The following is a 23,347-nucleotide window of genomic DNA, read 5'->3' as shown; positions in this document are numbered from 1 at the left end:
TAGAGAAAACAAAGAGATAGAAGATGGGAATGCTGGTAGGTGAAATATAAATAAGACAATTGCCAATTCTATGCAGATATTAGATTCTACAGTCACCAAAATCATAATGTGTATTATATATATTCACCTTGCAAGGTGAACCCTTTTTCCTCTGGTATTAATGTTTTCAGATATACATCAAGGAACATCGTCCAATCACGCAGATCTAAAATTTAGTACAGTGGCCTTGAAACTTTTTTGAGCATTCAAAAAAAAAATTAGGGTTTTTTAAAATTTTGTTTTTTTTTTTTTGGTGCAGGGCACCCCCCTGGTTTTCTTCAAGATCTGCTCTAGAACCTCCACCTGAGCAAAGCCTTTCCTTGTCCCCTCTGTCCACAGGGCCTCATTACCTCTACATAATGCACACAATATATCACATATGTAAGAAAATATTTTTATGATGGATAAAGTTTCCTTCAAGACTCCTCTAGTTTCAGTTTCTTCTTGTCCCTATAAAGTGATGCAAATTTCAGTGGCATTCAGTTTGGTAAATTCTAATCCTATGCCTTCCTACTAATTTGTTTTCTAATTTGGGGTGTCACATCTTTTTCAGTTATTTTCCTCTGTAATGTTACTGACCTATCAACATCATGGCATTGTGAGAAATAACTAGTAAATATGTTTGTAACTTGCTTCACATATATCAGGTGGCATAGAAATACTGAATAATAGAATTTTATGGATTTTTTTTGTTTTATTGCATAAAAATACTTTTTATTCCCCAGAGCAGGTGTGGTGGCTCCCCTAATACTGGTTGAATATTGTTAATGACTATGTTCTACAATGTTAAACTTTCCTGCTTATTATTATAATCATTGACTAAGTCCTAGTTGAATTGTACTGTGTAGCAGACCTGCTTAACTGGTAGAACTTGGTTAATTGTGTGGCAGATGAAGAAAGATGGCTAAATGATCTCAAAAGCCCCTTCTATCTCTAAAATTCATTGATTTTATATTTCAGAAACTCTAAAGAACTGACTTCTTTTATTAAAGGTGAACGTCTGGAAAGCTTCTTGAATGACAGAAAATGTTTGTTATTATAAAATATGTTCATTAGGGAGTATTTTATAGTAGTCTTCACCCAAGACACTAGTCATTCTGACTTGTTTCTTATCCTCTAACAAGGTACCCTCTGAAAAAAGAATAAAAGAATAATGAAATATTTAACTTCCCTCAAACATGAAAAAAACCTAAAATACTTTGTTTCTTCACACTCTTTATTCATAGGAACTGTAGTAGGAGATTTCAAATTCTCATATTTTCTCTTCCCCACTCCTTCTATCCAGGAAAACAAATTTTGTTCAGGTGGTATCTTCGTGCCTGATACCATATAACAAAATGTTCCATATGTCAATATTTGCATAACACATATCTCTGGACTGTCCTCCTGAATACATGCACTCTTAGAACTTTTCTCTCCTGAAGGAGCACTTTTCCTTCAGGGTGCCTAGATTCCTTCTTGTACCTATGCATCACCTTTCAAGATGGACAGCCTTTCCAAACTAAGTTTTTTTTTTTTTTAAATAATAGTTGGATACTCTCCCAATTACATAGTGGAACAATTGCACTATTTCATTGGCATCAACAAAATGTGTTGATAGGTATAATTTTTGGCACAATAAGGACATAAATTGCATAAAGAATTCACCCGGGATAGAAGTTTCAGGGACTCTGCTGCTTTTAATTGAATTGCTATTTGTTCTAGGTGGCACCCTATTTCACACTACTCACCTCCTCCTCCCTGAGTGACTCAGCCATTGAGGGAGAAGCCTCTAAACTATTCATTAAAACAGTCAGATAGAGGTTGATTCCACCTCCAGTCATCTTTAGCTACACCTCAGTTTCAGGTTGGGGAACCACTCCAGACCATCTACCTACGAAGCCCTGGCTCTCTGCTAAAAGGAGGTAAGGTGAATTCTACCAGTGCAAATAAATGAGATAGATTTCTTGCATCACTTATCCTTCTCTTAAACTGGAGCTCTTACTAATGAACTTTTCCTTTTACTTAAGTTTTGACCGGTTTACTAAGCCAGCCTTTACAGAGTAGCTCTTTCCCATTAGTAGTCCTTGTGGTTTTTTAGATCATACTGTTCCTAGTTTCTTTGCAACTTCATATGTTGTTAGGTATCATGATAAATAGTTTATTCAGTTTTTATTGTGAGAGATTTCATCTGGGGAATCCTGAGCAAATATGGATCATGTCTTTTAAAAGGAAGGGCTAGACCAGCTCTCACTAGCTTATTTCTCAATTCTGAATACTTAATAATTGAACAAGCAATCTCTGTTTTGATAGATGATAACTTTAGTAAAATTATTTAAGCAAGTATTGTTCAGTTACTGGTAGCTTTGTTATTCTTGATCTAAGCAATTTGATGCTCATCCAGATGTCATAGGTGGATGCCAAAAACAACAACAACAAAAAAAAAGTACACGATTAGTCTCTCTGGTAGGCTTGACTAAGGGGTGACGATGGGGTGGCTTAAAGATTTTTTTCTTTCATTTTCCTCCAGATTTTTCTGTATGGAGTGCCAACTGCCTCACATAAAATCCGGAGTTCTAACCTAGCAGGTGATTAATTTATGGGGGGGGGGGGCAACATCCAACTTCTGTTTCTTGTTTCAAGACAGAAATATCCCCAACCAAGTCCTGAAAAACCAGTTTTAGAAGCTCTTTGATATGAATAGGCAAATTATTTTTAACAGTCTTTTTTTTTTTAATTTGGTAGGTTAGTTCATTTTCCTTCCTTCTGCCTGGTTTTGTCCATCATTAACATTTTGACTTAGCATAGTAGGAATTAAGTCCAGAGTGTCCAAGTGTGTTTGGCTAGCAGGAACGTGTTCTCCAAAGGGGATGTCTTGGAGCACAGTGTACACTAACCTTAAAACCACCAGATTCGGAGATTTTGTGGTATTTGCTGGAGTACATGGAGAAGATCTCCAGACATATATGCTCAAATCACAATGTTTTATTAAAGAATTTGATAACTTGTCCTTGAATGAATGAAAGCATTTTAAACATTTGCAATAGCCCCAAACTTAAGAGATAGACGTTTATGGTTGGAATTTTATATTAAAGTGGAGTTTTTTTGTGTTTATTTGTTTGTTTTTTTTATTTTTAAGGTGTAGAAATCAAAATTGTCTTCTTTTTCCTTCCATATTTGTGGTCTATCCTGCAGGTATGGCATTTTTGGGTTGATATTTACTATATTTTATATGTAATATATATTATATATATTTTACTATATTCCTTCAAGTATTTAAAAAATATCTAAATGCTACTCAGTGAGATTTTCTTTGAACTCCATTTTTAGGAGAGATCTTTACAAATCCAAACATTTAACTAAAAGCATAACAAGTCAGTAAAAACATCTAGATGTTTCCAAACATCTGGATCTTTTTGTCATATAGAAAAATTACCCAGGTTTGGGCTGCTTTTCCATTTTGATTGAATTCTTATATTATTTATGCAAGTTAAATCATAGAATAATAAAATGTTAGAGGTGAAAGAGATCTTAACCATGCTCTTATCCAGCCTTCTCATTTTATAGATGAGAACATAAAGAGTAGGGAGATAAAATGATTTGCCCAAGTCATACATGAATTAGTGGCAGAGCTGGGACCAGGATCCAGGTTTCCTGATTCCTTAGTCTTTTTTTTCTCATAACAATTTGATTCCTTTTGGTCTAGACTCATTACTTTCTCAGTGTTATTTGCTCATGGTAAATGAAAATGTTTAGTAACAAAAATGCAACATAGTGAGAAAGACATTGACTTGACATCAGGATACCTGGGTGCTATTTCCACTTCTGCCCATAACTTCCTTTTTAGTGTGGCTTTGGACAAATCATTACAACCATGTTTACCTTTAACTTTCTCATATATAAAACGAGGGATTTGGATAGGTCTCCCTTTTAAAGTCTCTTCTAACTCTAACATTCTCTGATTCTATAATTCTAAATAAACAACATTCCACCACTGGAAAAGAATTATAAATCATGTTGAAATCGGAAATTCCTTAGCCTCAGTTATCTTAATGTGTTACTACAACATATGGAGCAAGTCTATAAAGTAATGAAATTAACTTTCAAAATGAGTCTTGTAGATTGGGTCTTGTCACTTTGTGGTTGAATTGTAAAAACCCAAATGTCATGCCGGATTTTGGCTGTATGAGGAGTTAATTAGCTCCTCAGGGTAGAGTTGACGTACTATTATTAGATTTTGTTGCTGTTATTTGCTAACAGGCCTTATAAAGAACATGTGTATATGTGTATTGTAAACATGTATCCATCTATGTAAATACCATCCTTAAGTCAGAAGGTATGTTTGGTGAATATCCATTATGTGAAATATGCGTTACTGACTACTAGGCCTGAGAATCCTATCTTCACCGAGATTTTTATCTATAAAATGAAAGGACTAGATGAGATAATTGCTATTATCCTTTGTTCCTCTAGATCCTATGATAAGGTGACTCTTAGATAATAGTTAAGTGTGCCTGGACTTAAAGTTCTTGAAGTCAATAAAAGAATCATTTTAATTTTAAATCTCTTTGAGACCATATTGAGGAAATGATACTTCCTTGTGTGGCTGAACAGAGAGCCCTTATCTTCTGTTAAATGAGTCTAGCTGTTAATCTTAAAAAGCAGAATTCTATTCATACCAAAGCTGCGTGATGGTGGTGGGGTGGGGTGATCATGAGTTCTTAAAGAAAGGTGGGGAACAGGCTTGTAAAGGGCACTTTGGGCTCAGCCTCTCTTCTTGGAGCAGGTTGGGTAAGTTTCAAAAGATTTTGAGCAGCTGAGAAATGCATTAGACTTTCAGATAGTCAGAAACCTGATGGATAAGCCAGATGATTTCTCTTGACCTGGTTGTTTGTTAAAAGATCTAGTTTTGTGTCCCTCCTCACCATCTGATCTTGGTCAAGTAGATTGCCTCTGGACTTCCCTTTCCTTACCTGTGAAATGGGGAGAATAATGTTTGTAGTACCAAACTCACAGGGTTATTGTGAGGAACTGCTTTCTAAAAATCAAAGCACTATATAAATTATTGTTATTTGAGGAAATAGGATATTAAAATGGACTGTTTTACAGAGTGATGATTTTTGAAAATTATTTCCTTTGAATGTACATCTAAAATTATTCAACAAGTCTCATGGGGCTTATTGTTAGAAAGAAATTTAATTGGTCCAGACTATTTACTTTTCATAGAGCCCTGGTGATTATTTACATTATTTCCTAGATTATTTACAGTATTTTCTATGAGGTAGCTGAGTGATTAAGTAATGTTTTATTCTTATCTTCCATGGATTTAATTAAACAAATTAAAAAAACCATTTATTGTATCCACTAGGTGAAAGGCACTCATAAATATAGGATAGAGAAAAAAGCAAAGCTATGGCCTGATTCAGGCCTGTCTGGTAGCTAAATTTTGAGACTGAAATAAAATGGAACACTCTTAGAACATCTGAGAGGTAACACAAGGAGGTTTACTTAGTAGTAGCAGGGTATATTCAGTGAGGATATGGTATTGAGTCAATTGGATAGAGATTCCAGGTACCTGTATTGGTCTGTTAGTTGGAAACCCGAGGGATAATCCAGGTGACTTCTTGTGCCCTGAATGTTTGTTTGTTGGCCACTAAGGAGCTACAGCAATGGCCTTCATTCTCTTCTGCCACCTAAGAGGTCCAGTAGATAGAGTGCTGAGCCTGGAGTCAGAAAGACTCGAGTTCAAATTTGAGCTCAGACGTCTAGTAGCTATGTTGCCCAGGGCAAATAATTTATACTTTATCTGTCTCAATTTCCTCATCTGTAAAATAGAGATAATAACAGTACCTCTCTTGTAGGGTTATTATTAGGATCAAATGATCTGGGCTGGAGTCAGAAAGATCTGAGTTCAAATGTCACCTCAGATATTTGTTAGCTGTGTGTTCTTGGGCAAGTCACTTAACTGCCTCAGTTTCCTCACTTGTAAAATAGGGTTGATAATAGCTCTTCCTCCCAGGGTTGTTGTAAGGATCAAATGATATAATATTTGCAAAAAGTGCTTATCAGAATGCCTGGCACATAGTAGGTGTTAGATAAATGCTAGCTATTATTATTATTGAGATAATATTTTTAAGGTGCTTAGCATAGTACCTGGCACATAGAAGGTACTATTTAAATACTAATTATTATTATCATTAAATTAGAACATATTTATAAAGCACTTATATTTATATTTATAAAATAATATTATAAATTATAATAAATAAATTATAAAATAATATGTATCATAATATGCTATATATATTATTTATATTTATAAAGCACAGTGCCTGACACACAGTAGGTACTTAATAAATGTTGTTTATTTGTTTTTTCCCGCTTCCCTTGCCCATTCTTGAGCTAGATAAGCTTTCAGTATGGTTTCAATAACTTTTAAGAAAAAAGTTAGCTTAGCCTATGTGGGATAAGGCCATAGAATGTTGTTTCTACCACAGAGTCCATCTTCAAATAACTTGTTTTCTTCTGGGAGAAAAAGAAGGGATCTGACACATAGAACAATAACAACATGATAGAGATGAGAGCAAAGGAGAGGCTTGTTCAGTTTAACTCAACATTTATTAAGTGCCTCATATGTAGAGGTGGTACAGTGGAGAGAGTGTTAGGCCTGGAGACAGGAAGACTCATCTTCCGGAGTTTAAATCTGGTTTTAGATACTTACTAGTTGTGTGACCCTGGGAAAGTCACTTAATCCTGTTTGCCTCAGTTTCTTCATCTGTAAAATGAGATGGAGAAGGAAATGGCAAACCACTCCAGTGTCTCTGCTACGAAAACCCCAAATGGGGTCACAAAGTTGTATAGAACAGAAACAACTTAACAACAAGTTCAGAGTGTAGAGGGTCTTATGTTAAGTGACAAAACACTCGCTTACCTCAGGGAGCTTCCATTAGATTGCAAGAATACAACCAATACACAGATAAGTAAATATCAAGTATAAATAAGGTAATTTCAAGTGGGAAAAGACCCTAACAAGAAGGTTGAGGGATGAGGAGGGAATCAGGAAAGTTCTCCCACAGGAAGAGGTATTTGAGCTACATATTTCTAAGGAAACTAAGGATTCCAAGAGAAGGAAATACATACCAGACATGGGGGATTCCTTGTACAAAGACATGGAGGGAAGAGATGGAATTGTGTATAGATGGGTTAGTTTGCAGATTAGTTTTACTGGAATGAAGAGTGCATGAAGGAGAATCTCATGAAATAGGACTGGAAAGATAGCTAGAAGGCCTTAAATTCAGGCTGAGGATTTTTAAATTTGATCCTAGAGATAATAGAGAGCCACTGAAGTTTTCTTGAGTAGGGAGAGTATCATGAATAGATCTTTGTTTTAGGAATATCAATTTGGTAGTTGTGTGGAGGATAGAAATTGTAGAGGGCTGAAATTAGAAACAGGGATACCAATTAGAAGGCTTTTTTTGACATAGCCCAGGTGAGAGGTGATAAGGGCCTGAACAAGTAATTGGCTATACAAGTGGAGGGATGTGGATGTGAGAAATGTTGTCTAACTGACAGGTCTTGGTAACTGACTGAACATGGAAGGTTAAGAAGATAAAGAGTGGAAGATCACTCTAAAGTTACAAACTTGTGTGACTAGAAGAATGATGGTGTCCTCAGCATAAATTGGAAACTTTGAAGAAGGTATGGGATTGGGGGAAATATCAGACATGTTAGATTTTATATACTTAAGGGTCATCCAAGTTGAGATATCTAAATGGGAGTTGGTTATTCAAATTTAGGAGTAAGATTAGGACTGAATCTGTAGAATTCAGAACTATAGAGATGACAATTTAATGTATGGAAGTTGATGAGATCACTAAGAAAGAAAGAATGAGAAAATAACCCAAATAGAGCCTTTAGGGCACAACCATACTTAATGAATTGGAGCAGCATGGTGATCCAGCAACATAGACTAGATAGGAGGTGGCAGATAGGCAGGAAGAGAACCAAGAGAATGCAATGTCATGGAAGCCAGGGGAGAAAAAATGTCAAAAAGAGTCAAGTAGAATAAGGACTGAGAAAAGTGTTTGAGGAAAATTTGAAGTAAGAGAGAACACTTTCATATCAGGAGTAGAATAGGCTTTATAGAAAAAGGTGGTACCTGACCTGTCTTCAAGGATCATGACAAGGACAGATGTTAAGTTTATTAGTAATGACTAGGGCTGTCCCTTTTTTGTTCTTTGTTAAAAATTAGCATGCTTACCCTTTTTATGCTCTAATGTCATGCCAGGCGAGGCAATAAGAGTTTAACGTAGCATGGAGGACACACATGTGAGTGGAGAGATGGTGAAGGATTCAAGAGATATTGTGGTCAGATGGAAAAGGACCTGAAAATTTGTTGGTTGTGGGATGGAGGAAGATGAAGAAGAGGGAAGAGTAAAAGATGAATCTGAAGTGATGACAGTGCTGCTCTCAGCATATATGTCTTTGTTCTTTTTACCTTTTTTGTTTTTATCTTTAGTTGTCCTTTTTTATATTTCAACACTACAAATCTGTTCCAGAATTAGATGGGCAGTAAAAATCATAGTAATATTTAAGTCTGACATTTCCTTTTGCTTTTATATAAGAGCCTTGCACTAATCATCTGTGTTCACAATTCATCTTTTCCATAGAATCACAAGTGAAAGGAGTTCTTAAAAGTATGCCCAAGTCTCTTTCTAGCCACTCTACCCTGACCTTAAGATGCTTTGTTGAATTTGCCAAAGAAAGTCTTATTCAATTATCTTTCTTTTTTATTTGGAGATCCCTTTCCATAAATGGCATAGTTGTCCTCCATACCTTTCATTGAAAAACAGACACATCCTACGTTTTGGCCCTGAGACTCTTGGTCTTCTAAGTGTATATTTAACACAGTGCCTTACTTATAGAAGGCATTTTGAATATTTGTTGATATTGATGATGGCAATAACATAAAACAAATTTACGGTAGGCCTGATTCACACCAGTATGATACTGCAGATATGAGAATGGAACAAAAGGAGACATTCATAGACCATCTGACAGTCAACAGAAAGTTTACTTAATCCCTGGCAGGGAGAAAATATTCAGTGAGAATACAGCATTGAATCATCTAGTTTATAAATCAAAAGCCAGAAGGAGGAGCTAGATAATTCCTCATGCCTTGTTTTTTGTATTTACACATCAGAAAATTATGTCAAGTCTTTAGTTCCCTTTTAAGGAAAAACTAGCTTATCTTATGAACTAGGATTTTGCTCTTATCAAAAAAGATAACAATACCTTTCCTATCCCCACTTTTTCCCTCATTGGGACCATTATTCTTGAACAACCTTTAGCCATTTATATTGACATTCTAAGCACAAATGTCACTCCATTGCCTCTTTTTTATTCCATATATGTATAAATACAATCCTAAACTACTGTCTTCTAGTTTCTCTTGTTTATTTCCCATGCCCTTTGCATTTATGTGACACATTTCAAGTACTCATAGATTCATTTTCTTGTCCTATCACCATGACACACAATGATGCCATCGAAACTCATGAGAAACAGTAGATAGAGGGCTAGTCTTTGAGTTTAAATGCTTGAGGTTCAAGACCTGCCTCTGATGATACCTACTGTAGGACCACTGGCAAAGTACTTAACTTCTCTAAGGCAATTCTCTAAGACTATAAGTAGAGAGGAATTGCTGATAAGATTTCTACACCAGAGAGTTCTCTACACTGATAGCATCACAGGTCTGCCCCCCCCCAAAAAAAATAGTATCATCCATTCTAAAAATGTTTCAAGTATTTAGTTCTGTTCTTCCCCACAATCATTAGAAATTATATTTGTTTGGCCTTGCTGATCTATTTCTACCAAGCTTGGGCACATAAATTCTTCACAAAGACAGACATCTCAGCCTCATTCATTGGCTAATGTCCAACTGAAATCAGCAGTTGGGTATTTGACTGACTGATGTTTACATCAGCCAGTTGTGAATAGTAATTAGCATTTTGGCGAGCATTCAGAACATGTCTTTTCACTTTGGTTCCCAGCTGACAAAGAAACTAATTTAGCATTAGTCATTTGGGACATTGGCTGCAAAACATATATAGTATGAACTGTTCTCTTAGTAGGTAATTTAATTTTCAGGCTCAAATATAATTTTTAGTTAGTTGGTTAATGCAAAATTCTGTCCAAAACTGTTAAAACACACCAGTGTCGGTGCCCATACTCCTAAAAGCTGCTATCTCATCTGTGCTTTCCTTGTTGATTATCCATTTTTCTTGGCTCCATCAACTTCTCCATAACCGAGCTCCTTTAGAGATATCGTAGCTTCTGGTGCTGCAATAAATTAGTAAACTGATCTTCTGTTCTACTAATCCCACCTACTTTCCATCCCTAAGCCAAAGTTAGGTTTTCTCTAACCTTTCTAGTCTTTTTTTTCTTATCTTTTCTTCTATCCTCCATTGCTACTCTACTTTCTCCTCCAAACCCACTTTTCTCTCACTTTCTTTGTCTCCTCTCAGATCTGTATCTTTCTGCCAGGATAGTTCTCTCTCTTACTCAATGAACACTGTTGCTAAAGAGTGTGGGGAAGGGGTGATGATAGTAGGGAGGGATGGAAGCTGCAATGGTCAAGCCTAATGAAAAACTAATGAAAAGTTATCCTCAGGAGAGATTAGAAAGATTATGTCCCTGACTTTTTGTGGAGAGGGAGGCAGACAGTTTAGGAAGGTTGGTGCTTAGCTGGTAGGTAGCCCAGGTAGAAACCAAGTGTCCCAATGACTCTACTGAAAGGAGCAGGGACTAAGGCTGGGCAAATAGAACAATGAGCATTTGTTAGAATTCTCCCAGGAGAAAGACCCACCCACAGTTCAAGCACAGTCACCACTGAAAAAAATCCCAAAAGGAATGCCTTGTTATGAACTGAAGAGAACTGGCCCATGGATGCCAAAATCATAGAGAATTTCAAGAAGATGGAGGTGCTTGATAGTGTGGAGTGCAACTGGAAAGGCTGAAAAGATTGGGGACTGAGAAGAGAGATTATATCAGAAGGCAGGAATTAAAGAATGGTTTCAGTGGAGAACTAAAGACAAAAGTTAGACTCCAGCAGGCTCACAAGGGTGTGGGGGTAAGATAACATAGGCTGTGGGTGGAGATTACCTGTTAGAGGGGTTTTGTCTATGAATGACAGCAGTTGGGTCATTTTTTTTTTCTGTCTTCACAGACTCCTGGTTGTGGAGTTGTAATATTACCACTCAGTTCTCACCCTAAGGCCTCTGGGCTTCTGAAGGTGGAAGATCCAGTTTTAATACTGTCTTGGCTCTAGTCTGTCATACTGAAAATATAGGTGTTGGCATCTGTTTCTATTAGGTGTTTAGTCCTTTGGTTCTAGCCTCTGACAGTTAACTAGCTATGTGTCCATGGGCAAGCCACCTAACCTCTCTGGCCCTCATTTTCCTTTTCTGTAAAAAAAGGATATTCCCTACCCTGAAGTGTTGTGAGGCTCAGGTTTCAAGTCCCAAATCCTCATTTAACAACAGATGAGGAAACTGAGGCTCAGAGAGTGTAATATATGTCAAGTATGTTATGAATATTAAAATGCTGCATACCAGTTATCATTATTATTACTTAAGCTTCTGAGGAATATCAAAGCCATTTCTTTCTTCTTAGCTAAAATTTAGATTTCCTGTTAAAAGGTATATACTTAGTTTGAAAATTTTAAAATAAAATTTAGGAAACCAAAATTCCTATGTGAGAACAATTTATTATCCAGACTAATAGAGTTTTCTCCATAAATGAAAACAAAAATAAAAACAAAACATTCTACTCTGATGTCAAATCCCAGTTTTGAGACTGTGCAGGAGGAGCCCAAGCTCTGACAGGTTCTATCAAGCTAGAAAAGCTCTGAGGACCAGCCCAGTGAGGATGTTTGAGGATGTTTATCTGCTATCCAAGAACTATGCAAGCTGAATAACAACAACAAAAATGAACATTTATATAGTACCTTAAGGTTTGTGCAGCACTTTCCATATGTTATTTATTTTCAAATACCCTGTGAGGTAGGTGTTGTTATGAGTTCCCATTTTAAAGATGATTAAACAGGCTGAGAGAAGTCATTATTTATCCTAGGTCACACATTTTAACAGTATCAGAGGCAGGATTTGAACTCAGGTTCTCCTGACTCCTAGCTAGCTGTCTAAGTATGAAGAGAATTATCACCAGAAGGTTGGTCAACAATTAATTAATTTGGGGGCCATAGCATCCCATGAAACAGATGGTCTTTTAAGAAGGCAGGGATGGTGGTAAGATGACAGAAAAGGAGGGGGCAGGGATGCAAAGAATTATACAGTTGTCATACCATCTGCAAAAACTAATTTAATTGTTCAAGCTATTATCATATGATCTTTGTGCAATCATCAGTATTGACACACTACATGATAAACTGAACCATGTCTGTATTGCTATTCTTCCTACTTATACAATAGCAGAATCTCTGAGTTGGAAGGGATTGTAAGATAATATATTTAGAGCCAGAAGTGCTCTTAGAGGTCATTGACTTTAGCATGTCTATGAAGAGGAAAGAAATCTACAATTTATCCCCGAAGTGATTTTCATTTGAAGATCTTTGGGGAAGAGGAACCTCACCTCTTGAGTGAGTCCATTTCACTTTGGAGTAGTTCTAATTGTTAGAAAGTTTTCTTGACATTGAACCTAAATCTACTCTCTGCAATTTCTTCCTTTTGGTAAAAGTTTTGCTTTCTGAGGCCAAGCAAAACCAGTCTAATCCTTCTTATACATAACAGCCCTTCAAATACTTGAAGACAGCTATCATCTCCTACTTAAGTCTTTTTTTTCTCCAGGCTAAACACTCCTAGTTCCTTCAGCCAGCATAGCTTCTTCTCACTATCATAGTCACTCATCTCTGCATGCATTATATCTTATAAATACCTTTTCTAAAAAATGATGCCCAGAAATGAGCATCATATGTTAGGTATTGTTTGACCAGAACAGAGTATGGTGGGACTACTGCCTCCTTATTCTTGATACAATTCTCTTTTAATGCAACCTAACATCACATTAGGTGGTTTGTGTGTCTGGGGTGGAGGAGAGAGGAGGGGTTGTCATGTCATGCTTGACCTTGAAGTACTCTAACTCCTCACTCTACAACTGTGCCGGCTGCCCTGACCTTGTGCCGGCCGCGCCGTGCTCTCTCCTCCTATAAGGAGCAGGCTGCCAGAGTCATACTTACCAGTCTTCGGTCCTCAACCGGATAAACACAGAGACGAGCCTACCAGGAGGTGCCAACACCCAAGCTTTATTCAGAGGCCATCACAGCAAGGCCAAGCAGGAAGGCCAGAGCAACAGAGCAGGAGCAAAGAGAGAACGTGTTCTGACCAGGACCGTTCCTTAAGTACCTACTTAGCCCCTCCTCCTCAGCCCTCCTACTAGTCAATGATTGTAGGGTCAGATACCGGAAGGGGCTGTCTGAGTTTAGCGCACCAAGGGAGAGGAAGTGATGCAGGAGGCTAGGACCATATACAGGAAGGAGGCGTCTGGGATTAGTGCATAGACAAAGAGTACGTGACCTAGGAAGTCAGGCCCAGATACCGGGAGGAGGCGTCTGGGGTCAGTGCTACACAAAGGGAAGGTACGTGACCCAGGATGTCAGGAAGGTCACAGGAAGGAGGCGTCTGGGGTTGATGTTGCCTATAGGGAGGGGACTAAGCAAAGGGAACTCGTCCTCTGCAGTCCCACTCCCACGTGGCACAGCCCCTTGCCTCAGGAGCACGTGCTCCACTGCTTCCTTGTATCCTGATCCTTCCCCAGCTTATCTCACATAGCACTGCCCACTGCCTCAGGGCTTCTCCGTATCCAGCCCATCCCAGTTCACCACAACTCCGCCTACCACAGCCCCTGCCTCAGCTACTTCCAAATACCCAGATCTTACCCCGATCTTGCCACAACTACCACTTGGCAGCAGTCAATATCAGACAGTCCCTCACACACACTAATTTCATGTGAATTAGCTAGCAACTCTTTCCCCATCAAGTATGTGTAAAGTTGCTTTTTAAAGGCAAAATTATAGTATTTTGCATTTATTTGTGTTGCATTTCATATTATTAGATTCATCCCATTGATCTAGCTTTCAGAAATCTTTTTGATCCTAAATCTATTGTTCCATGTGTTAGTTATCCTTTTCAGGTTTATGTGATTATGCTAAGTATGCTATCCATTCCTTTACCTAAATCATCAATAAAAAATGTTAAGTAGGACAGAGGAAATTACAAAGCCCAGCCGTACACCACTAGAGACCTCCCAAGCTGACACTGCCACCTTAATGACTATTCTCATTGTCCAGTCTTTCAGCTAGTTCTAAATTGACTTAACTTTGCCCTCTTATTTAGAGCATACATGTTCATCTTGTCCACAAGGATAATATCAGAAGTTTTGTCAAGTGTTTTATTGGGAATATTTTATATATTGTCAGATTAGTTCACTGTATTGGATTTATTGTTTAAATGTTTTGTTCAGGAAGGATAAAATTCATGGGGGAGTTGATGAATAGAGGGAGATTTCCATATACTACTGTAATATAATAACAAAAGACATCAGTAAAATTTCATTTTTAAAATATTAAATGCCATTCTGAAATCTAGATGTACTATGTCTCTAGCATTTCTTTAATGTATCAGTCTAACTATCTCATCATAAGAGTATTGGTTGCTTAGTAGTTTTTCAGTTGTATCTGACTCTTTGTGACCCTGCTTGGGGTTTTCTTTGCAAAAATACTAAAATAGTTTGCCATTTCCTTCTCTAGCTCATTTTATAGATTGAGGATCCAAGGCAAGCAGGGTTAAGTGACTTGCCCAGAATCACACAGCTAGGAAGTGTCTGAGGCCAGATTTGAACTCACAAAGAGGGGTCTTCATGATTCTAGGCCCTTCACTCTACCCACTGTACCACCTAGCTGCCCTCATCATAAGAGTAAAAGGGGATAAATCAGCATGGCTTGTCCTTGATAAAGCTATTTTTTATTTTAGTAGTCACTACTTTTCTTTCTAAATGTTAATATATTATCCTTCTAGTAATATAATATAGAAGCCAAGCCAAGCTCATCAGCCAATAATTCATAGGCTCCACTCCCTTGCTTTTTTATTTTTTTTAATTTTTAGACAGAGACATATGTATGTCTTCAGTCCTGTAGCAATACCCCCCACACCTCACCTCCAGTCACTCAAAGATCATTGACAGTGACTCAACAAAAACATTATTATTATTACCATAGGATGCAGACAGAAACCTTGTAGGGATAGATAACACAATGAACATCAGAATCAGCATTTCTCCTCCCTCTCAAAACAACAACAAAAAAACAAAACAAAACAAAACAAAAACCAACCCTGAGTCACGTAACTTTAACTTGTTGAACCAGAAGACAAACAGAGTTACAACTAAATGGATGGCTAATTTGTTAAGTTCTCCAGGGAGAGGTGATCACAGAAATTGGTAAAGTTGGTTTCATCCTGGGTCCAAAGGAAATATTTCATGGGGCACTTGGTCACTTTGCCTTGTAATATCTATTATGGGCATAAACAAGTGGATCACCATGAAGACATCTGCAGTTTATGTGTCATCATCCATTATAAAGGATGATGGGGTACAAAAAAAATTTGAAAAACTCAATAAGAGCCACCAAATTCATTCAGAATTACAGGATCTCTAAGGTGAAAAAGACTTCAGAGCATACCTGTCCAATAATTTCTTCTCTCACAGCCCTGACAAGCAGCATCCACCCTCTGACCGAAAACTCCAGTGACTTCAAACCCATTTCCTTGAAGATTCATTATTTTCACATGAAAATGGGCTCAGAACAGGATGATGGAAATTGTTAGGGAAAGAAACAAGAAAAATTGAAGGCTTGTAGAATGGTTAGAAGTCTCAAGCCTGTCAATTGTGAATCTTCTTCAAGAAGGGAGATGGAAAATATTGAATGTGGCAAGTATCAAATGAAATCAGAAAAGTGAAATTGAAGGATAATTTCTGAGTCTGGTTCAATAGACATGAAGCAACTGGTTCCAGGTGCAGTAGTCATTTCAGAATCACCTTTCTGCATGCAATCAAAATCATCAGTTCTTTAGAGCAAAAATCAAAGGAAAGTAAAAATAAAGGATAAAGATGTCTGTGATTATAGCAGCTCCAACACCATCTGTTTAAATTGTTCACTTTGATAAAAAAAAAAAGGAAATAGACACAAGTTGGCTTTATCCTCATATCTTAGGAAGATGAACTGATGCAAAACTATTGCCATACTGAAGAAGCCATAAAAGTCCAGATATTTACTCTTTTGTGTCAGTTGGGAAGCAGGGGGAGAAGCTTCCTGTCTGGTCTCCCTCTCTGCCATGACTGAGGGACATCTCTATGTAACCTATACCAACCACTTATTCCCAACTCCCTATTACCAATAATGCTTGCTGATGATTTTAGACAGATGCTACTTAACATTTTAAGAAAGACTCTACTTATTTCTATGCTTTCTAGTGTTTTTTTTTTTAACAGGAATGGGTATTGTATTTTGTCAAAGGCTTTTTCTGTATCTGTTGTAAATAATTTTCTCCATTCTCCCTCTTTCTTTCCTCTTTTCTCACAGCATCCCTCTTTCTCACCTACCCATTTTTTATGTTGTCCCAACATAATTGATTCAGTCATGTACTCTGTTTTTATTTAGAATACTTCTAAATGCCCTAATAATGATAAAGTTCTTAGATGATACATGTATCACCTTCCCACATAAAAAGGTAAACAGTTTGATCTTATTGAGTCCCTTATGATTTCTCTTTCATTTTTACCTTTTTATGCTTCTCTTGAGTCTTGTATTTCAAAATTAAATTTCTATTCAGTTCTGGTCTTTTCATCAGAAATGCTTGAAAGTCCTCTATTTCATTAAATATCAATTTTTTCTCTTGAAGGATTATACTCAGTTTTGCTGGTTAGATTATTCTTAGTTGTAATCCCAAGTATTTTGCCTTCCAGAATATCATATTCTAAGCCCTCCACTCTTATAATGTGGTAGCTGCTAAATCTTGTGTTATCCTGACTATGGTTCCACAGTATTTGAATGGTTTCTTTCTGGTTTCTTGAAGTATTTTCTCTTTGGCCTTGGAGTTTGAGAATTTGGCTATTCTGGGAGTTTTCATTTTGGGATGTCTTTCAGGAGGTGATTGGTTAAATTCTTTCAACTTTTATTTAATCCTCTGGTTCTAGGACATAGAGGCTGTTTTCCTTGATAATTTCTTGAGATATGATGTCTAGATTCTTTCCTTGGTCATGGCTTTCAGGTAGTCCAATAGTCTTAAGTGATCTCTACTTGATCTATTTTTCAGGTCAGTTATTTTTCCTTTGAGATTCTTCACATATCTTCTAGCTTTTCATTCTTTTGACTTTGTTTTATTGTTTCTTGATGTCTCATGGAGTCATTAACTTCCACTTGTACGATTCTAATTTTTAAGGATTTATTTTCTTCAGTGAGTTTTTGTACCTTTCCCCCCCATTTGACCAATTATGTTATTTAAGGTGTTATTTTCTTCTGTATTTTTGTCTCTTTTACCAAACTGTTAATTGTTTTATTTTCAGAATTTTTTCCTTTGCTTTCATTTCTTTACCTAATTTTTCCTCTATCACTCCTATTTGATTTTCAAAATAATTTTCTAGCTCTTCTAGGAATTATTGTTGGGCTTGTCTTTAATTCACATTTTTCTTTGAGGTTTTGCTTATGACTGTTTTGACATTGTCTTCTTCTGAGTTTGTGTCTTGATCTTCCTTGTCATTGTGGTAGATTTTTATGACCAGTTTTTTTTTGTTATTTGTTCATTTTCCCACCCTATTTCTTGAATTGGAATTGTATGTTAATGTTGGCCTCTGTTCCTGGCATGGGCAGGGAGGATACTGTCTCAAGCTTCAGGTTTTTTCACATTGCTGTTTTTAGAGCTACTTCTGGGGATTGGGAAGTTTTTGGTGCTTCCAAAGTGGTGTGATCTGGGGAAAGGTGCTCTCTTGTTTTCCACTCTGGTTCTTAGCCAGGAAGAGCCACTTATTTCTTGGGATTGAAATTTTTAAAAAAATTTTATTTTATTTTAGACAAACACCAGAACACAAATACAGAATAGGTAAAAGAAGAAAAAATCATAAACTTAAATATTGGAACTTAAATACAAAGTAAGAAAAGGAAGAAAAAAGGATGTCATGTGCATAGTAGAACATAAGAGAGGATTCAAAATATGTATCGATAATTTTCATTTCAAGAAAGCCTGTATGATAAATACTACACATTGTGATGAGAGCTGTCCATCTTTCCTTTGCTTTCTTGTAAGTTTTCCATTGTTCTCTGCTGTGCACTTTCTACTCTGTTCTTTTTTTGCCTTTCCTCTCCCCATCCCCAGAAGTCTACAATTAAGTGCAGATATATTTCTATATAGATATAGATATATAGATATATACATATATACACCTATATATAGACATATATAGACATATACTTTCCCTAACAAATTCTACTCCTAAACTTTGCTTTTATATTTGTACATATCTCTTGTTTCCTATCCCTCCTGACTCTTCTACTTTTCTTCTACCCACAACCTTGCCCTCCTATTACTTAGCCTACCCCCCTCCAAAGGATCTCTCCTCTATCCTCCCATAATCTAAACACCCTTCTATAGCCCCCTATAACCTATTCCCTCTCTTTCCCCTCTAGAAATCTCTCCCCTGTCCTCTCCCCCCTCCCTATCCCCTTACCATTTTATTTCTTCTGAATTTAGAAGATGTTCATACTCTCGTAGATATATATGTATTGTTCCCTCTTAAACCCATTCCTGGTGAAAGTAGGTTACCAGAACTACTGGCCTTCTTCCCCTAATTCCTCTGTAATGATTCTTCTTCTTGCACATCATTTGTATGATATAATTACTCTTTTTAGTTGTTCCTAGATGGTTTTACTTTTTAAAGTCATATCATAGTCAGGTCTACCCTAGTCTTTCTTACAAACTAACCAATTACTAATAACAATCTTAGACATGTTTTAAATTTTACATATATAAAAAGTAAATGGTCTGTCCTTATTGAACCCCTTGTAATCAGTCTTTGGTATTTACCTTGTGTTTCTCTTGGCTCTTGTATGTCAACTCTTCTATTAAGTTCAGGTTTTTTTTTTAACAAAGTCTTGAAATTCTGACAGTTGATCAAATGTCCATTTTTTTTCCCAGTCAGGATTATACTTAACTTTGCTGGGTATGACATTTTTTGCCAGAGCCCTAGTTCTTTTGCTTTTTGATATATAGTGTTCCAAGACCTGCAATCCTTTAGTGTCTCCACTGCTGGGTCTTCGATGATTCTAATTGTGGCACCATCATGTTTAACTTTTTTTCTTGTTGCTTTTAACATTTTCAGATTTTGACTATAATATTCCTATGAGTTTTCCTCATGAGATCTCTTTCAAGTGGTGATTGGTGGATTTTTTTTTCTATTTCTATCCCTCCCCCCTTTTTTCTAATGCTTTAGGACATTTTTCTTTAATTATTTCTTGGATTATATTATCAAGCTTCTTTTTTTGATCATAGCTTTCAGGTAGTCCAGTTATTCTTATGTTTTCTCTTCTTGATTTGTTCTCCAGACCAGTTGTTTTCTCTTATAAGTTTCACTTTCTCTTCTGTTTTTCATTCTTCATATTTTGTTTAATTATTTCTTGATCTCTTACAACTTTACTGGCTTCACCTTGCTCAGTTCTAATTTTCAAGGTGTCATTTTCTTCCTTAAGTCTCTAGATCTCCTTTTCTAATTGGTTGTCTTTCTTTTTTCATAATCTTCTTGTTTTTCTTGGATTATTCTTACTCTTATTATTTTTAAAAAATTTTTCTTCCATTACTGTCATTTGATTTTTAAAGTCTTTTTTAGGTTCTTCTGTGAGTTCTTTTTGGGCAGGTGACCATTAGACGTTACTCTTTGGGGTAGAAGAGTTTATTTATTTATTTATTTGCTTTGCTTCAATATCTTGCTCTGAAGATGAACTCCAGTCTTCTCTATTCCCATAATAACTTTCTATGGTTGGATTCTTTCTCCTTTGCCTGTGCATGTAGTAATAACTTAATTTTTGTAGCCCTGGGGCATGGGAGATGGTGCCTCTTGTCCCAGATTTTCAGTTCTCCCCTCTACCCTGGAACCAAAGGAAAACCTCCAGCTTCCTGTAAGTGCCCATAGCCAGAGGCATTATGCCCCTCTGCTTCTGCACCCACTGGGTGTGTGCTGGTTCCTTCTTGCCCCTGCTGCCCTTTGCAGCACAGCTGGGTCTGGTGCTCCTTGTCAGCAGAGGTTCCCTTGATCTTCCTGGGCTCAGAAGCCCAACTTCCCTCACTATCCTGGGGGTAAAAGTTCCTGTGGCTGGGGCTGAGTCAGCCTCCCAAACCAACTAACCTGAGGGCTTGTTGCTTGTTGTTAACAGGGACCCTAACCTGGAGGTGTTTACTCTTCATAGGGACCAAACCTTGTTCAGGGATTTTTCTTCTGATATTCTTGAATTGTCCCGGGAAGACCCTTGTTGTTCTCCTATTCTTATTTATTTTTACTGGCACTTTGTTCCCTTAATGTGCTATTTTATCTCTTTTATGGGAGAAAATCTTGAGAGCTTGGAATTTTCTGACCTACTCAGCCATCTTCCCAGAATCCTTTTGTGATTGAAATTAATACTGCTCCCTCTTCAGGGCCCCTTCTCCCTTGGGACCAGAAAAGATACTGTTCCTCATGGTCCCTTATCCCTTTCAGTCAGAAGTGACGCTTCTCTTCAGGGCTTCCACTCTCTCGACAGAAGGTCCTTCTCTTTGCCCTTGAGCTCTGACCCAGAAGTGGGTATAGGCAATGGAATTGCCAAACTGTTGTCTCTCAGGGCTCTCTTTCCCTCTTGAGCAAAAGCACTACTCTCTCTCCTTGAACTATGATTCGGAAGTTGGTATAAACAATGGCGTTGCCAAACAGCATCAACAGTGCCAGCACTGGGGTACTTTGTAATCTCTTTCTGACCAGTTGCCAAGTCCCCTTATCGTCTCTGGATTGAGAGCTCCTGAAGCTGCTGCTGCTTATATCACTACCACCTATTCCTACCACTGGTGTTTCATCTAGGTCAGCCTCCTTCCTTGTATCATGAATCTCTCTTTCCAACCTCCTATGTTGTCTTGGGTTGGAAGAATGTTTCATTCTGAATTTTTGTTGGCCCTGCCACTCCAGAAATTGATTTAAGGTGTTATTTTAAAGTTGTTTGGAGAGGAACATTGGGAGAACTCAGCTTTCTCTACTCCACCATCTTGGCTCCACCCACAACACATATCTTTGGATTCAAAACCCAGTATTCTTTCCCTCTGAGTGGAATTTGAAGTTATAACTATAAACATCATTGTTTGTTGCTTTATATTTGGTTTTTTGATGAATGGGGATAGAATGTTTACTCAAATGATAGAAAGCATCTTACCCATTAACTGACACATTTTTTTCTAGCATGATAAAATGTCTTTCTCTCTGTCTCTCTCTTTCTCTCTCTTTTATTGCCAGGTAACTTTTCAGTATTCACTACTCTATACATATATTTATGGTCTTATTCACTTGATAGGATACCCTATCATGGTCTTAATTTCTTTGTAAGCATTCTGGTTTCCTCTCTTTTCCTGCTTTTTTGAGCTTGCACTTGTGATCTGGATAAGAGTAAGCAGCTGCTTAGAGATTCTCAAGTGCCAGATACGGCATCTCATTTTTAGCACTCAGTATGGTGTTTTTCAATCAATGTCCTATATTTTTCTGAAGACATAGTTTAGCATTTTATCCTGTACTATCTACTTAGTATTATCTTACCCTTCCCATCTAAGTGAGGGAAAGGGAGCAGCTAAGTTAAGCTGTCAATTGGAAGAAAAGCAAAAGAGTAGGTGTTCCACAGAAAGTGGGAAATGCATGAGACTTGGAAGCAAGGGCAGAGAGATGCCAGGATTGTAAGGCTTCTCCTTGTCAGGCATGGGGTCCACTTAATCCTGCTCCATAAGTGATAAGCTAGCTTTGGTAAATATATATATATATGTATGGAAGTCTCTACCAGCAACAGCATAGTTTGTGATTGAGAAAATTTTTGGCCATGAGAGTTTCTATTTTTTTCCTTAAGTTTACTGGTTCTTGAGTCTATGACCCTGTACCAGTGGAAAAGTTTGGAGTTCCAGGTTCAGAGTTCAGGTTTCTTCCCATAAGAACTGGCCCTACTGAAAATATGAGTCAAATACCAAATTGAAAGTTTTGTCTATTCTGTTTATACTCCTTTGCCTGTTAACAGGGGGAATTTGGTGATGAGCTAAACAAATTGTGTTTTCCCAAGAATTCCTAAATTTGGAGTAATTTTTTATTGCTTGCAGACTGCCAAGGTCTGAGAGAGGCAGTGAATATTCAGCCATTAGGTAGATGTTTTCTTATTTAATGTACATTATTTTTTCATGGATTCTTCCCCAAGAGTAAAAATACTCTATGCAGTTAAGCATATTTGCTTCTGTGGTGAAAGACTCTTGCCCTCTTCCCTAGGAGGAAGATGTCTAAAATTACAATAGTTTTGCAGATTTAAGGTTTCCATGACTTCTGGCCCTTTAAAAGCAGGCCACTAATCACTTCTTATCACTCTTCAGTTGGCCATGTTTTCTCTGGCTGACTTCCACCAGAGTCTGAAGCAAACAAGCCTGAGGAGGGAAATGGGGCACACTTAGGAAAATAAAAATAAATATGAAACACTGACTGAAGACAAGGAGAGTATAATGAAGGAGAGATTAAATTGCAAAGAATAAAGGAATTGATGCAGTGAAACAAGGAGGGAAATTGTGGATTTAAAGTGAAGGCATAGCCAACCCTGGTATAGTGGGGAAAGTGCTGGCCCTCAAGTCAAAAGACCAAGGTTCTGAGCTTTAATACTAGCCCTGTGACTCTGTACAAGAAATCTGAAAAGGCCTCAGTTTGGAAAGTGATCTCAGAGGTCCTCATGTCTAGTACAACATCCTTAGTTCCCCATCCTAGTGATGGGGAAGCAATCAGCCCATTACAGAATAGTGGAGTAGGGGGTCAGAAAGATCTGAGTTCTAATCCCACCTCAAACACTTACTAGCTATGTTGTCCTGGGAAATTCACTTAACTTTTCTGGGCCTCAATTTCCTCATCTGTAGAATGAGAGAGGTGTATTTAATAATCTGCAGGTCTCTTCCAACTCTCAATCTATGATCCTATGATAATTCTACTTGTTAGGAAGTTTTTCCTTATGTCAAAAGTA

General features: G+C 37.3%; 1 protein-coding gene across 16 annotated transcripts in view; it reads left to right on the top strand.

Moving 5' to 3' along the window:
- Positions 1 to 1,788: 1,788 nt before the first annotated feature.
- Positions 1,789 to 23,347, top strand: part of SCEL (sciellin) — a 149,391-nt gene continuing 127,832 nt past the window's right edge. For 7 of the 16 annotated variants that reach the window (XM_027844587.1, XM_027844583.1, XM_027844576.1 and 4 more), the window contains exons 1-3: positions 1,791 to 1,943; positions 2,549 to 2,606; positions 3,158 to 3,213. The gene's annotated coding sequence lies outside the window, so the exon portion shown is untranslated. Of the gene's footprint in view, positions 1,944 to 2,548; positions 2,607 to 3,157; positions 3,214 to 23,347 lie in introns of all 16 variants that reach the window. The other 9 variants (XM_027844579.1, XM_027844588.1, XM_027844582.1 and 6 more) reach the window with 4 other exon arrangements.

This window comes from Vombatus ursinus, unplaced genomic scaffold (assembly GCF_900497805.2).
Source record: "Vombatus ursinus unplaced genomic scaffold, bare-nosed wombat genome assembly UNPS02014942.1, whole genome shotgun sequence".
In the NCBI taxonomy this organism is placed as follows: Eukaryota; Metazoa; Chordata; class Mammalia; order Diprotodontia; family Vombatidae; genus Vombatus; species Vombatus ursinus.
The sequence above is the reverse complement of the archived record's forward strand: the minus strand, read 5'-3'. Positions and strand labels throughout refer to the sequence as shown.